Below are 15,528 nucleotides of genomic sequence, written 5' to 3' on the forward strand. Positions count from 1 at the left end.
ACATGAGATCTGGAAAAGAAAATCCTTCTGAACTTTTTAGTTAAGGGACTATTAACAGTTAAGGGTCTGTAATTGCACTGAAAACAATCTTATCAGCATCCTGGAGACAAAAGCTGGATTGCAGTGAGCTAAAAAGTACATGGGAAGTGAAAACGAAGGGAGAAGAGATTGGCTGGTAAAGCTAGAGGGGCTTGTTGGTAATAGCAAGAGGAGCTTAATTCTTGCTGAGTCAAGGAAATGCTTGTTTTCCTCAGGTTAAGAGATTTGAAGTAGATTTGTGGGCACAGGGGGGAGAGCCAATAGAACTGGAAGGATCGTGAAGATTTAGGAGAGAAGGGGTTACTAGAGAAGCAGAGAGGAGTGGGGCCAGGAGCGTGAAGGGAATTTGACCTTAAAAGTAGAGGAGCTAAGACATAAATGTAGACTGAAGAACTTGAAGGTAAAAATAGGGAATTGAGGATTTGAATGATTCCTAGAACTTAGTAATTCAGGGAGGTAGGAGGCAAAACAACCTAATGGTAGAGAAAGGATGGACTTTAAATACAAAACTGAAGGAGTCGTAAAGGTTTGGAGCAGTGCTGGAATATGGAAAAGAGAATTGACCAAGCTAATAAAGCCCTGATTGGAGACACTGACGGGCTGACAGTGGTTCAAGACCTTGAATCTGTATGCAAGCTTGCACAGCAGTGTGACTTTTCCTCACTGCGTTCAGCTAACTGGAAGCAGGAGCAAGGCCCACACTCAGGAGCTTTGCTGCAACGCCAGTTATCAGGACAGATTTGATGGGAGGAGTAGGGGAAGAAAAGAATCAGGATGGATACTTCAGTGGCCTACTGCAGAACCCAGATTAGAAGGAAGAGAAACCAAGAGGGTTGCTGACATCTGGAAGGAAGATAGGAGGGTCTGGTGAGTGTGTCTCCCTGGTGGCTCAGGAGTTAAGTCTCAGTGCTATCAAGCTATAGGCAGCCACTGGGACCTGAGTTCAATACCCAGCCAGGGAGCTGACCCACAAGGCATAGCAGACCTCTCCTGCCTCGCCCACTGCTCCCCTCAGCAGTATATTTCAGTAGATCTGCCTGTTCTGTTCCCCACTGTGTCTCTGGTGACTCCTCTCACCACCACCCCACACACACACACACCTCTGGCCTATACCCCAGATCTTGTATGAATAAATAAATTTATTTAAAAAAAAAAAAAGAAGGGTCTGGTGAGGTCACTTACAAGTGAAGGAGCAGATGACTTGGGACTGAATGTGGAGTGAGGGAAAATTGGAGTTTGTGTCTTCGAAGGTAAAAGTATTGTATGCAGTGTCAGGATCAAAAGTATACTTCTGGGAGTGAGCAGCACAGGTAAAAATCATGGCAGTTAAGGGAGAAAAATAAAACAAATTCAAGGAATGCCAAGTGTGTTATACAAGGGAGACCCGTAAACAGAGATTCACTGTCCAGAATGAGAGGTGCTATGATAAAGGGAGAATGGGGGTAAGCAGTTGTGCTGGGAATAGGGAGGGGGCGGTGCTTCACCAACCAGTTACTGTTTGGTCTGAGGCTTGCGGAATGAGCATGCCTTGCTCCACCAAGGGGGAGTATGGCAAAGCATGGCTGTGCCACTTCAGGATGGGAGAGGCAAAGTGCCCGTGCCTTTGAAATAAGCCCACCCCCTGGAGAAGGCTCTTGATGTGTTTGGGATGGGTGGGAGGTGTGGGGAGTTGGGAACAAACCCAAGTACAAGAGCTAGAAGGAAATGGAATCAGCCCTGTAATAAAACAGGTTTCTGTTCTGTTCTAGGGTAGAACAGCTCTAGCTAACAGGGATAGTCCATTACAGGTGGTCAGGACTAGATTGCAGAGCATAGGATGAGGTGTCCACATGCATAGTAGCCTGTCCCACATCACTGCCCCATCAACCCCAAGAACAACTTCCCTTATTTAAAGACCCTCTGTACCAGACAAGGAAGGAGAATCTGATTTGTCTTATTTTGCTTTTCTCTATGTGATACCTAGGAGTGCTGTGTTCGTATACAGTAAGCACCCAGTAAATATTATTGAATGAATGACTTAGAAATGATGGTGGTGGTGGTGAAGATAGTAACTAAAACTTACATAGCACTTACTGTATAGAAATGTTCTGAGTTTGTTTAACACTCAACAGCAGTGCTGTGGGATACATTTTCTTTCTTTTATATTTTCTGGTTATAAGTCCCATATCAGATAGGTGATTTATAAATATTTACTATCTTATATAAGCTTTTGAAGCATAAAGGTTTTTATTTTTTATGAAGTTCATTTTTTCTTTTGTGATATATACTTTTAGTATAACTTCTGAAAAACCGTAGCCTGACTCAAAGTCACAAAGGTTTACTCCCGTGGTTTCTCATAAGACTTATAGTTTTAGCTCTTACACTAAGGAAATAGTCCATTTTGTGTTCATTTTTGTGTTTGATGTGGGGTAGGGGTCCATCTTCATTTGTTTGCATGTGAATTTCTGGTTGTCCCAGCATGATGTATGGAAAAGATTGTTCTTTCCTCCATTGAATTGTCCTAGCATGGACAATTCACTCACTATCAAAAATCAGTCATAAATGTTAAGATTTATTTTTGGATTCTCTATTTTATTGAAATGTCCTTAATGACAGTCCCATACTGACTTGATTACTGTAGCTTTGTATATGTTGTATGTGTTGAAATCGGGAAGTGAATCCTCCTACTTAGTTGTTATTTTTTCCTTTTACTTTCTCCAAAGATTTATTTATTTATGCATACAAGAGCTGGGGTGTAGGCCAGAGGTGTAGGTGCAGGGTGGGGAGGGGGGTTGGTGAGAGGATTCACCAGAGAGAGACTGGGGAGCAGAATAGGCAGGCAGATATACTGAAATACATTGCTGAAGGGAGCAGCAGGCGAGTCAGGAGAGGTGTGCTGGGCCATGTGGGTCATCTCCCTGGTCGTCTGGGGAATGGAACTCATGCTGCAGTGGCTGCAGATAGCTTGATAGCACTGTTTTTAACCCTTGCACCACTAGGGAGGCCCCCTATTGTTCATTTTTCAAGATTGTTTTAATTCTTTGTTTTCATATGAATTTTAGGATGAGCTTTTCATTTCTGCCCAAAAACCTAGGATTTTGATCAAGGATGCATTGAATCTGTATATCAGTTTGCAGAGTGTCGCCATTTTAACAATCTTAAGTCTCCCAACCAATGAACACGATTGTTTCTCTATTAATTTCTTTCAGTGATGTTTTGTTATTTTCACTTGGGCTTCTTTTGTTAAATTTATTCTTAGGTAATCTTTTGATGTTATTAAATGGAATTTTTCCCCCACCTAGGTAATCTTTCTTATTTAATAAGCTGTAGCCTTAATAGCTACAAAGTCTTTTTTGTCATAAAATATAACATATTGATAGGTTGCAGGGAGATTAGATCATGAACATTTTGGGGGTCCATTCTCCCTACAACAGACAAAAGAGGAATGGAAGAAGGAAAAACTTGTAACTGAAGTAAAATTGGTTTACATAGTTGTTAGTATTTTGGAAGTATGGGAACTCCCCCTTCGGGTTTAGTCCCTGTAGCTCTCCCACCCCCAAAGCACCCATAATCCTCCACCATGATCCATGTGCTCCCCCCACCCTGTGCTCCCCATGCCCCCTCTGGATGCCTCAGTTCTATGATCAGGTTTCAAGGGTTGGTTTAAAAATTTGTCTTTGATCCTTTGGTTTCTCTGTATTCCACATACAAGTGACATCATCCAGTATTTATCTTTCTCTTTCTGGCCTATTTTGCTTAGCATAATCCCTTCCAGGTCCATCCATATTGCCACAAATGACATGAGTGAAAGGGGAGCACTTCACAAATATTCGTGTCATCCTTGTGCAGGGACCATACTAATGTTATGTCATTTCAATTTTAGTACATGTGCTACTGAAACAAACATTGGAATTGCTTTCTTAATTTTTTATTTTTATATTGCTACTGGTCTATAGAAATGAAATTTTTTGTGTCGATTTTGTATCCTACAAAAAAACTACTCTAATAGGTTTTTTGTGTGTGTGTGGATTCTTTAGGATTTTCTGTGTATAGCATGTCATTTGTGAAGAGAGGTAGTCTTATTCTTCCTTTTAAATATGGATGCTTTTTGTTTCTTTTTCTTGCAGAATTCCTTATCTGGAACTCTTAGTACATTGTTGAAAAGAAGTGGCAGAAACAAACATCCTTTTCTTATTCCTGATCTTAGGGGAAGACTGTCAGCCTTTCCCCATAGAGTGTGAAGTCAGCTGTGGTTTTTGTATGTTTGTTTTTGAGAGAAGGGTGAGATTGAATTTGATTGGTGGTCTGGGCAGCAAGTTCATGTTGAGAGAAGGCAAGAGAATTCAGGATGAGAGTCAGCAAATGAATATAGAGCTAGGAGGTGGTGACGTATATAATGTTTGTAACGGAATGAAATGACTCAGAGCTAAGATGACAGGTCCTAGAATTCTTGTGTGTTTTGAACTCTGCATCCAGGTAGACTGGCAAACCTCAGCCTGAGTTTCTCACTAGCTGGCTTAGATGAGCTAATGAATTCACTTTGATCAGGAAGCCCTTTGTGTATAGGTCAAGTCAGAGTTCAGATTCTGGATTAGAAGTTGGGAGAAATAAAAGAAGAGTGTTTATCCCTCTGGATACCCTTTAAAACCTCAGCATCACTCCTTGAGAAGCCCTCTTTTCTGATCATTGTATTTGTTACTGTTCTTTCTGTATACACTCAGCTTTTTGTGGATTTGCACTTCTTATTTGTACATTGTACAAACTTAAATCTGTTTTGCCTGTTTCTCCGAACTCCTCAAGATTGTGTGTTTCCCAAGGATAAGACTCATGCCTGCACCTTAGTATATGTCCCAAGTGTCCAAAGCACTTCTGTGTACCAGTAAATTCTTGTTAGCTGTTGATAAAGGTAAATGTGATCATTAATAAAAGCTTTTATGGGGCCTCTCTGGTGGCGCAGGCGGTTGAGCACCGTACTATGAAGCTGTCTGCAGCCTCTGCAGCAGGGGTTTGATCCCAGCCAGCCGGTGCTCCCCTCAGCAGTGTATTTCGCCGCTCGCCTGTTCTGTTCCTTCCTCTGTCTCTGGTGAATCCTCTCACCCTCCCACGCCTCTGGCCTGTACTCCGGTTCTTGTATAAATAAATAAATCTTTTTTAAAAAAAGCTTTTATGAAACATAATTGGGAAACATAAGAAGTGGCAATCCATTTTATACATGAGAAACAGACTATTAGTAGGGATGAAGGAGATCACTGGAACGTCATGATTTTAAAGTTTAATAAAGAAACACTTGGATTTTTTAAGATGTGCAGGAGTGTTAATTCTAAACTGCCTCTCAATTTTAAGTTCATTCTTAATTATCCACTGGTGATATGCCAGATAATCTGACTTTTCACTTCCTGTGGACTTATCTCTACTAACCCCACACCAGAGTGCAGCCTTGTGACTCAGTAGCTGGGAGGAAAAGCCTTTGAAAGCAAAGCCCTGCCTTGCCTTTTGTTCTTTTCCACACCTTGTGAAAAATGCAGCAGTACTTAGGAGAGAAGCACTGAGAAGTCAAATAGAAGTGAGATAGACGAGCTCAACCCATTTTTCCAGCTTCTCCAGTGTTGTTATTTTCAGGATGGCTGACACCCCTTCATTGATTGCAAACACATTCCAAGATCTTGGTGTAATAGAAAGCTAACTGGCCTGGCATAAGACTTCTCACCCTGCCATTAGGGGACCCTGAAATTTTTCATTCAAAGATCATATTACTCAGCTTGGTCTGCTATCACAGATACCATAGACTGGGTGACTTGAACAACAGAAATTTATTTTCTCATAGTTCTGGAGGCAGAAAGTCTGAGATCACAGTGCCAACATTGTTGGGTTCTGATGAATTGAGGCCTTCCCTCCTTGCTTACATATGGTTGCTTTCTCAATGTGCACTCAGGCCCTTTCTGAGGCCTGTGCACCTGGAGAGAGAAAGAGCAAGCCAGTTCTCTGGTGTCTTTTCTTATAAGGGCACTAATGCCACTAAAAGTGCCTCACCCTCATGACCTCATCCAATACTTCTATCGCCCAAAGGCCCATTTCCAAATATCATTACAGTGGTGGATAGGGCTTCAAGGCAAGATGGGGAGTGGGGGTTAAAGAGGGGAGACATAACACAAACATTCATATGTAACAAAGACACTGATCCTGTTTCCCTGCCTGTGTGATGAGGGCATTGAACTTGTATTTCTTACATATATGATTTTGTGAGAAGTCCATTTGCCTTATTTTCTCTATTGAGTTATATGAAATGCTCCCCGCTGCATTCTCTCAGGCAGTTGAGAGAATAAGTTAAGGTTTAAATAGAGAGTTAGATTTATTTTTTCATTTTATAAATGTTTTTGAGTATCTTCTATTTGTCAGAAACTGTTGTAAGCACTGAGGCTAGCACAGTAAATAAAAGAGACAAAAATCCTTGCCTTGTTGGAGCTTACATTCTAGAAAAATAAGAAATAAAATTATAATGTATTAGGCAATAATTGCAAAAGAGATAAAATGGGGTCACCTCAGGAATGCAGAATTGCAATTTTAGATAAGGTTGTATTAGAATCAAGATGGGGGAGAGTGTGTGTTTAATTCTGCATGCTAGATTGGAAACCGAAGTTCTGCTAGGGAAAGTTCCTTAACCCAGAAATCCTACGGCAAGCCTGGTTCTGCCCACTTCTCTCTCCACTAACCCATGTCCCCATCACTCTGTTTTGTGCCAGTCACTAATTAATGATTTCACAGCCCTCTTGTAGCTCTCAGCCCAAGGACTGTAATAAGTTCCATTTAACACCCCTACTGCCAGGATAGAATCGGGCTGGCTTAGAATCTGTACCAACTCCTGAGATCATTTGATGTTTAAATAAGTCTGTAACTCCCTTCTATCACCTTTTAAATACTTTTCTCTTTTTGCCCTGGGTTTTTTCTTTCTCCACAGCTTGCTCTGGAGTTTTCTGTCCCAGATCTTTTTGGTTTTATCATTCTCTTGCCCTTACTCTCTCCTTTCATTTTTTAACTTCTCTGCTTCCTAATCTCCCCACTTCTATCTTTACTACACCCTGTCTTTTCTTTGTTCATCCCATGTCTGTTTATATTCCCTCTCTAACTCTTCCCTTCTCCCTTGTGTTCCTTTCCATCCTGGCATTCCCCTATACCCCGTAATGTCATGGAGAATAGGCTAACCAAGGTGAATGCCTCTCCATTTCCCATGGAATAAGTCACGTTGTCTCACCCGACCTAACTGCCTGAGCATGCAGAACCCTGTAGGGAGAGATTCTGACACCAGCTGGTTGGATTGTGACTCTCAGTCCGTCTGGCCCTGCAGGAACCCCTCCTCCCTAGGCCAAGTAGATCTTGGCCAGCTGCATTGGGCCCTTCATCCTCTGGCTCAGACCCTTGGCACACTTACACTCAGTGGCTTATGGGAATGGTCTCACATATCAGTCAAATCATTAAATGTTCAGTGTGATCCAGGGAAGGGCATGCCATCAGGTGGTGGAGCCTTTCACCGGACACTGCCATCTTCTCACAGTCTGACCTGAGCCCTATCCAAGTGGCAGACACTCAGACCACCTGACTTGCTCTGGCACTACCCAGAACCAGAGCATTAAGTCCCATCCCAGAGCAACCTTTGCACCAGAGTACAGTCAGGAAAAAGTGACAGAGAAACTCTATTCTACTCATTTCGACTCCATGATTACAGTGTCTTTGATGGAATGCTTGCTAGACCCCATTCTGCCTGCAAGTCACAGTCAGCCTTAGGGTTGGAAGCAATCTTAGCAGTGATCAAATTAATCTGACCCTGGTTCTTAACCCACCTGGCATGTGACTCCATCTTGAGTATCTGCAGTTTCTCTTTGGCTGCCTGGTCCCTTAGATTTGTGACTTGTGCTGTCAGCTGCTTTGCTGAACAAGTAGCTTGAATAGTTCTTTGCACATAGAATCCTGTATTTTGTAGTGGATGCTGTATGTGTTTGTGTGTATACCTGTGCAAAAAAAAAAAAAAAAGGTTTTACCTCGCTGACCAAGAGAGGAAAGAATGCAAAGTTTACAGCTTAGCTGGGGAAAACAGATGTGCAAGTATATTGATTTCACAATACTTAGAAAAAGAGTGTCAGGGGAAGTGCCATTTAATACACAAATCAGGTCTTTGTAGAATGAACTCTTGGGAAGTGTTCATTTTTTTGGCCATGCTGATATGTCAAATTTAGCTTGAAGTAAATGGCCTGAATGATTGTTCATCTGTTTTTCACTGGTTTTATCGTAAGAAACTAACCATTTATACAGAGTGAATTTATGAGGACTGAGGTAATGCCTGCCTGGGGTAGGGAGAGGTTGCTCAGGAAATCTACTTGAGATTAACGTGTTTGAAGTCAGGTTTTGATAGGTAACGTTCAAATCAGTACCAGCTTGATTTGGGACTTTCCTCAGTCTGCTTTGCCAGCCATCATTCTGGGAGCTCTGGAATGGCCTGAGAAACTGCCCTGACAACCTTCAGTTCTAGTCTCTGAGCCATCACTGTTCAAAAGTCCTTTAGGATGTTGAAGTCCACTCTCTATTTGGGGTAACACCATCTCTATCCTTTGCACTATCCAACACTAACTTCACCTCCAGGTGATCCCAGGGAACTCAGGCCCACTGTAGGCCTTCAACATCATGGGGGTAAGGGTAAGGACAGCCCTGAGATCACCGGGGAGCAGTAAGGGACACCATTGTTTTGTAATGGTGTGTCTGGGCAGTCATCAAAGCTAAACTGAGCAAATACACCACCTAAACAATGGACAGTGATACTGGAGGGAAGAGGGAAGCCCAGCACAAAGTGTGCTGTGCTAGAGCTTCAGTTAGGGGAACTCCAGTCTCCTATCTCTGGACATAAGAGCAGCATATTCAGAACAGAAGGCAAGGCTTGGCATTCCCTCCTGCCAGCCAAGATTAGGAGAAATGTGGAAGGACCACTCCAGCATCTTGGGAATAAGAACTAGAAGCCTGAATTTCTTTTTAAAGATTGATTTTTCTTTATTTATGCATAGAAGAACTGGGGTATAGGCCAGAGGTATGGGGGTGAGAGGATTCACCAGAGACAGAGTGGAAAGCAGAACAGGCAGATCTACTGAAACACACCGCTGAGGGGATAGCAGGCAAGAAAGAAGAGGTCTGATGTGCCCTATGGATAGCTCCCTGGCTGGGGAGTGAACTCATGCCTCAGTCAGCTCCGAAACTTCAACCCCTGCATAACCAGGGAGGCCCCAGAAACCTAGATTTTTTAAGCCTCATAGATGTCATCTTTTCCCCATCCCATCTCCAGCCAAGATGCTCCCCTTCTGGAGAGATCATGGCTGCTGCTTACTGTCCTGCACAATCCCTTTCATTTTCACATTGGGATATCACGGAGACATCACCTCCTTTATGTCATTGGGAGGTAGAGGATGCATTGAGGAGCGGGGCCTCAGGGATGTGTCTCTTTTGTGAAAGTTGTTTTTTTTTTTTCCTTCTGTGTTCACTTACCATTCAGCATTAGTTATATCCACTAATGAGATGGCTTCTTTCTTCCCTAACCCCACCCTTCTTCAGTTTCCTGAAAATGGAGTGGGGCTGGAAGAAAGAAAGGGTGGAAATTCCCACTGCATCTCTCCCCACTGGGTCATGGTTGAGATGGAGTCTGGGCAAGGGGGGTGGAAGGGTAGAGATGGAGTCAGCCCTGGAGGGAAAGGCCCAGAGACTGCTGAGCCCATGGTATGGGTCTAATTACTCCCCTGCCTTGAGCCTGCCTGTAATTGTGGTTTCTGGGAGCCAGCACGTCCTGGAAATCTGCTGGAACAGCAGAGATTTGGGGTTTCGCCTGGGATAGAGTTGAATTTTCCACTTGGAACAGTTTGCCCAGCACCCATTTTTGGTTGGGGAATAGGGTGAATCCCTAAAGCTAAAAAGAGGCAATTAGGATAGTGTTAGGATTACAAGGACTCCCTTTGGAGCTGAATGAGAGGAAGCACACCCTGAAATTCTAGACATTAATGAAAACTTCAAAGAGGCAACAGATAGCAGAGTCTGATGAAGAGCTGTGTGCTGAAACTCTGCCCTGGACCTTGAGCAAGGGACTTAATGTATCCAGACCTATGTTTCCCCATCTGTCATTTATTTGAACTTCTGTCTTTTTTTATTGGTAACTTCCTAAATGATAGATGGGGAAATGCTAGACTGATATAAGGGAGCAACTTAAGCCCCCTTTTCCACATGGTGGTGATAATAGTAATAACTAATACATTTGTGAGTATTTATTGTGTGCCCTGTACTAAATGCTTCAGGGGACCATTTAATCTCATAGCAATTCAGAGAAACAGTTACTAACTGCTCAATACATGAGGAAACCTGAGGTGGTGAGGCTAAGTATCTTGCCTGTGGTCACAGAACCAAAATCAGCAGGTCTGATTCCAAAGCTTGTGCATTGGATCAGCAGACAGTAAATGCTAATCTACCTTGTGTTTTTTGTTTGTGCCAGGGAACACCGAGCCAGACCAGCTTAGCGAGGACTGCCTATTTGACTTGGAGTCAGGGAATCCAAGTTCTAGTCCTGGCACAAACCCTCTAATCCTGGCACCTGAAGCAAGTCCTTTATCTTCTCTGAACACATCTTTAAAATAGATGTGTTCAGAATTGTTCCAAAGCTAAAACAAGACACTGCCTAGCACAGCTCCCTAGCAGATGCTTAATAATTTTTAGCAGAACCAAGCAGCCAGTCCCTGTCATCTTGGGTTTATGATCTGAGATTTCAGAACAATGACATAGGTTAAGGACAGATCTATGGCAAAACAAACTGGGTGATTAGGAGTCTGTAGCCCAGGAGCAAAGTAGTAGTGGACAGAGGACTCTGAGGCTAAGCTGAGCTCCATTTTACTCACTGGATGCTTGAAATTGAGCAGTTACTCAGCGTTTTTATAGCCCAGTGTAAAATGCAATTAATGATACTAACTCATAGGCTTGTGAGGCATTAAATAAAATAAATAAGAATGGTTAATACTTACTAAGTTCTGAGTACCAGAACCATGCTTGAACATTTTAGTCTACTTGTTTTAAATAATTCATTCCTAACAACAGTTCCAGAAGATGGGTACTTTTATTATCCCCATTTTAAGGATCAGAAAGGTGAGGCCCTAGAAGTGAAATAACTTGTGTGAGGTCGTACAGCCAGGTCACACAACAGGGCCACCATTTACACCTGGGAGCAAGGTGTCACACTCCTAATCATAGTGTCTTGTCTGATGGGTAAGTGGTCAAAACATGCTAGTTCCTGTCCCTGCCATCATTTCATCTATCAGTCCATCTGTCAGTCACAAGAAGTCACTAAGAGCGTATGCTTAACCTCTGCCAGTTATGGGCTCTGTCAACAGAGTGTGGAGGATTTCTGCTTTTAAGTTGATCTCTCTTGAGGGGAGACATGGATGACATAATTTGAAACCAGTCAAGTGCTAAGTGCTACTGTATGAATGCAAAATGCAGCAAAAATTAGTTTAGTTCCCAACAACGTTGCTGGAGAAAGTGGACAAGTTAGGAAGGCTTCCTGGAGAAGGTGATACTTGAAGTGTTGACTGAAAGGTGGCATGAACCCCGTGGAGTGCTAGAGTTTGAGAGGACTTAGAATTTCAGGGTTGGTTAGTCGTCATTCAGCAAGTTCTCACTGAGTATAGACTGTGTACTAGGACCCAGGGAGAATAAAATCATACGAAGTACTCATTTGCCATTATTTCTCCCCTGGTCAATCCAGGTTTGCTGCCTCAAGATTATTTATGACTTGCAGACTGGCAGTTTCCAAGTTGAAAACCTATTATTGCCCTGCTCAAGGTGGTCTCTTGCTGACATAATAAAACCTCATTATAATGTGATTTGTGCCTGGACAGAATCATAGTATGCTTTCCAGGTCCCTGGGAAGGAACTGCAGGGACCATCTGGGCATCCATCCCTGTCCCTCACTCCCCACACATATACACACTGGCACTCTGTATGCTTGTGAGAAAGTAAGGCCTATAGCTAAATGATAATACAGAACTTCCGTTCCACCGGGACACATTATTTAAATGACTCTATGCTGCCTGATAGTAAACTGAGTCAAATTAAGTGCCTTAAAATATAACTACATAGAATAAATTCTTTACTCTTTTTACCTACAGAGGTGGTTATAAGTCCATCTCTCAGCACCAATAAGGTTCATCTCCTTAAAATCCCTTACACTGTTGTACTGCCCCTTCAATTGAAAGATTTAATTCAGTAGGAGAGAGAATGAGAGACATATCCTTCCTACTGTTGCTTCCAGCTCTTGCTGGAAGGGGCAGGAAGTTCTAAAAACCCGCCTCACAACACAATGTCTTCACCTCTCCCAGGGGAAAAGGCCTAGCTGATCTCTCACCCTCTTTATGCCCATCTGCTAGCTCTGCAGGCTGGAGAGGGTGGGAAAAGCAGGGCCATGGGGCATCCTGCCTCCCATCAGGCAGTGTCTCACTTTGTTGCTTGGAGTAACCAGGTTTATGTTTAATAACAGTTCTTGTCTAGTATTCACAGTCCTGTCCATCAACATAAGCTATGAAGTCAGGGTCTGAGAGGTCCAATGTGGATCACTTGGTGAAACTGCTATGACAGCTAAGGAGTCTGGCTTCTAGGAAAGTTAACTTAGATTTTCTCCACTTCTAGCCAGTTATGTCTGAAGTATCCTTTGTTGATATCAGTTTACCCAGTTGGGGCCTGTGTCAGGTGGTTGGAGATGCTGGTGTGAAGAAACACAAAACAGAAAACTTGAATTCCTGTCCCCTCCCCCCCTTTTCAGGCATTTTATTAGAGAAAACAGAATAATACTGTGTCCCCTTTTAAAGTAGCCTAGAGGCAAGTTTATGTGATTATAGCGCAAATCAGATGCTTAAGGGCTAGAAGGATGCCAAGTATAGGAGTGGTCATTAGAGTTAATTGAGGGAAGAGCTTCCAGAAGAGTGCAGTATCTCAGCAATGTTTAGAAGGAATATGTAGGGAGCTCTTGCTAGTTGAAGGAGAACCTGCCTCGAGGCCTTTCTTCTTTTTCTCCACTTCCTGCAGCTCTTCCAAGTCGCACTAGGAATGTGAGGGTAGGGCTACTCAGCCTGTGATATGCTGGGCCCTGACCCCCATTGTAGTTGGCAGCTTAGATACTGTGACTACAGCTGCATCTTCCCACAGCTGCTTCCCTGAGGTAGGATAGGGATTGCAAAGAAGAGCAACTCAGGTTACTCTGTCAGCTACTCATTTTATGGTTTAACCTCAGCAGTTTTAAAATTAACCCTCCTCTACCCCCCTCCCCCTTTCTTATCAATTTTGGTGCGAACTCAGGAGAAGGAAACTAATTTAAAACCTATCCAAATGGTGTAAATTAGAAAGGTGAATCTTCAGAGCCAAATCACAAATTTTTAAAAGCAAAACGAAGACTTCTTAGATTGGCCATTCTAGTTGTTTGTTTTATGATTTGTCTTTTGTTTGTGACAATAATCAAAAATTGACTCAAATACAATTCTATTTTTACAAAATATGACAAGATAGGCCTTGCTTTAAAAACAAAAACAAAAAACCCAGTCTTTTGAAAGTTTGTATTTAAAGTGTTATCACTTCAAGAGGATTTACTTCAGAACACATTTATTTATCTTTTCAGGAAAACTGTAGGTAAAACAAGATATACCTGTGGAGTGATGTGGGGTTTACAAATAGACTACAAGGCTTCATCTTCCCATTTTATCAGCATGTAGCAGAGATGGCTGAGGTGTCAGGTGCCTGTCCATTGTCCACTGGGGGGGGGAGGGGTGCGTGGGTGGGGAAGGAAGAAGCCTCATTCCACAGACCATCCCTCTCTCCCTCCTCCCCCTCCTGCCCTCTCGACCTCCCTCAAGACCTCTCTAGTCCTCAGCTCCTGTGGCCATCACCAGTGCAGCTCAGAAGTACTTCCAGATCCTTGTTTGTGAGCATGTCTGCTATGTTCCTTCTAGCTAAATGAATTTAGTTCTCTCTGAGTCCACTCTGATATGTCAGAGGAAAATTGTGAAGGACATAGACTCGTGCAATGTTAGGAAAAGAAAGGATGAGAGCTAACCTGGACCAGGCCACACGTGGTGGGGATGTTAGCACTACCATGCTAAGAGGCACAGATGGACTTTGGTGTCAGCAGATTGAGTTCATATCTAAACAATAGTTCATGACTAAGCAATAGTCAGCGGCAGATTGACTACTTAAGAGGAGCTCTTTGAGGTGGTTACATCTATATTAGATATCCCAAAATGCATTTATTTTGTGTTGCAATGCTTTGGTGTAGCTTACTAATTACAATGACTTAGGGTCTTCTACCAAGAATCGCTGTGTGAGCATTGCTGAGCATTGCTGAGCATTGTGTGAGCATTGCTGAGCATTGCTGTGTGCCAGGCATTGTGCTAGTTACTTTACGTATATTACATCACTTCCTACCACCTGGCAGGATAGGTAGCTAGTGTTCTAATTTTATAGATGAGGAAACCAAGGTTCACAGAAAATAAACCATTTTCTCTAAGTCACACACACATCCAGAGGCAGAGCCAGGACGCAGGTCTTTCCGTCTAACTGCACATGCCACCTTGCTGTTCCTCAGTGTCACGTTGAGTTCCTGGGGATAGTCCAGGTGCTCTCTGAGAACTCTGTGACAAATTAGATAAATCAGATGTGAGTCTAGACCTGTGGGATAGAGCCTGGAGATGGGTTCTGAATGAGGAGAAGGGCACAGGGCCAGAGTGGTATGGACTTGTTCTCTGCTGAGCACTAAGGGTGGTTGCCTCTAAGACCAGGGTTCCCTCCTCCCTCACTGGGGTCCAGTGCTTTCTTGACTCAGTGCTTCAGTTGCTCACATTCTAGCGTGTAAGACAGAAAGGTTGGCACCTAGAGGGAAGTGCTTTGGCAGACATACATGCCAGGTGCTGTGGAAGACATTGGTTGGGTGACTGGCAGGCTTCTGGTTTGCTCGAACTGTCTGAGGCTGGAGGGCCTGCCCTGGCAAGAGGGATGGGGGTGGCATAGCAGCAACCGAAGCAGGCCAAACTCATACATCCTGATAGAGATAGAACAAAAGCTACATGTGTAATTAAATATTTTCTAGAGCCTCATTAAAAATTGCAAAAAGAAAGATGTGAGATTAATTTTAATGAGATATTTGATTCAGATATTCAAAATACATTATTTCAACATCTAGTCAGTATAAAGCTTGTTGATCTTTTATTTTTGGTACTAAGTCTTTGAAATCTTGTGTGTGTTTTATACTAACAATCAGTTCAAACCAACCACGCGTGGGTGCTCAGTGTACATGGGACTTCTGCCTCCTCTTTCAGGCAGTGCTAGGCGGGAAGGCCCTTTTGAGGCCAGCCTCTTGCACCACGCACAATCTCTCCCTCTCATTGTCCACCCCACCCCCTCCCTTACTCTTTCCCTCTCTCTGTCTGTGTCTCTCCCTCCCTCATTCCCTCTCCT

General features: G+C 43.1%; 1 protein-coding gene and 1 pseudogene across 9 annotated transcripts in view; one reads left to right on the forward strand and one right to left on the reverse strand.

Moving 5' to 3' along the window:
- ARHGEF11 (Rho guanine nucleotide exchange factor 11) overlaps positions 1–15,528 on the forward strand; it is a 101,306-nt gene that overhangs the window by 28,258 nt on the left and 57,520 nt on the right. The gene's annotated exons all lie outside the window — the stretch shown is intronic.
- Positions 3,823–3,921, reverse strand: LOC119237312 (U6 spliceosomal RNA; annotated as a pseudogene).

Source organism: Talpa occidentalis, unplaced genomic scaffold (genome assembly GCF_014898055.3).
Source record: "Talpa occidentalis isolate TD23 unplaced genomic scaffold, MPIMG_talOcc4v2.1 talOcc4.9, whole genome shotgun sequence".
NCBI lineage: Eukaryota > Metazoa > Chordata > Mammalia > Eulipotyphla > Talpidae > Talpa > Talpa occidentalis.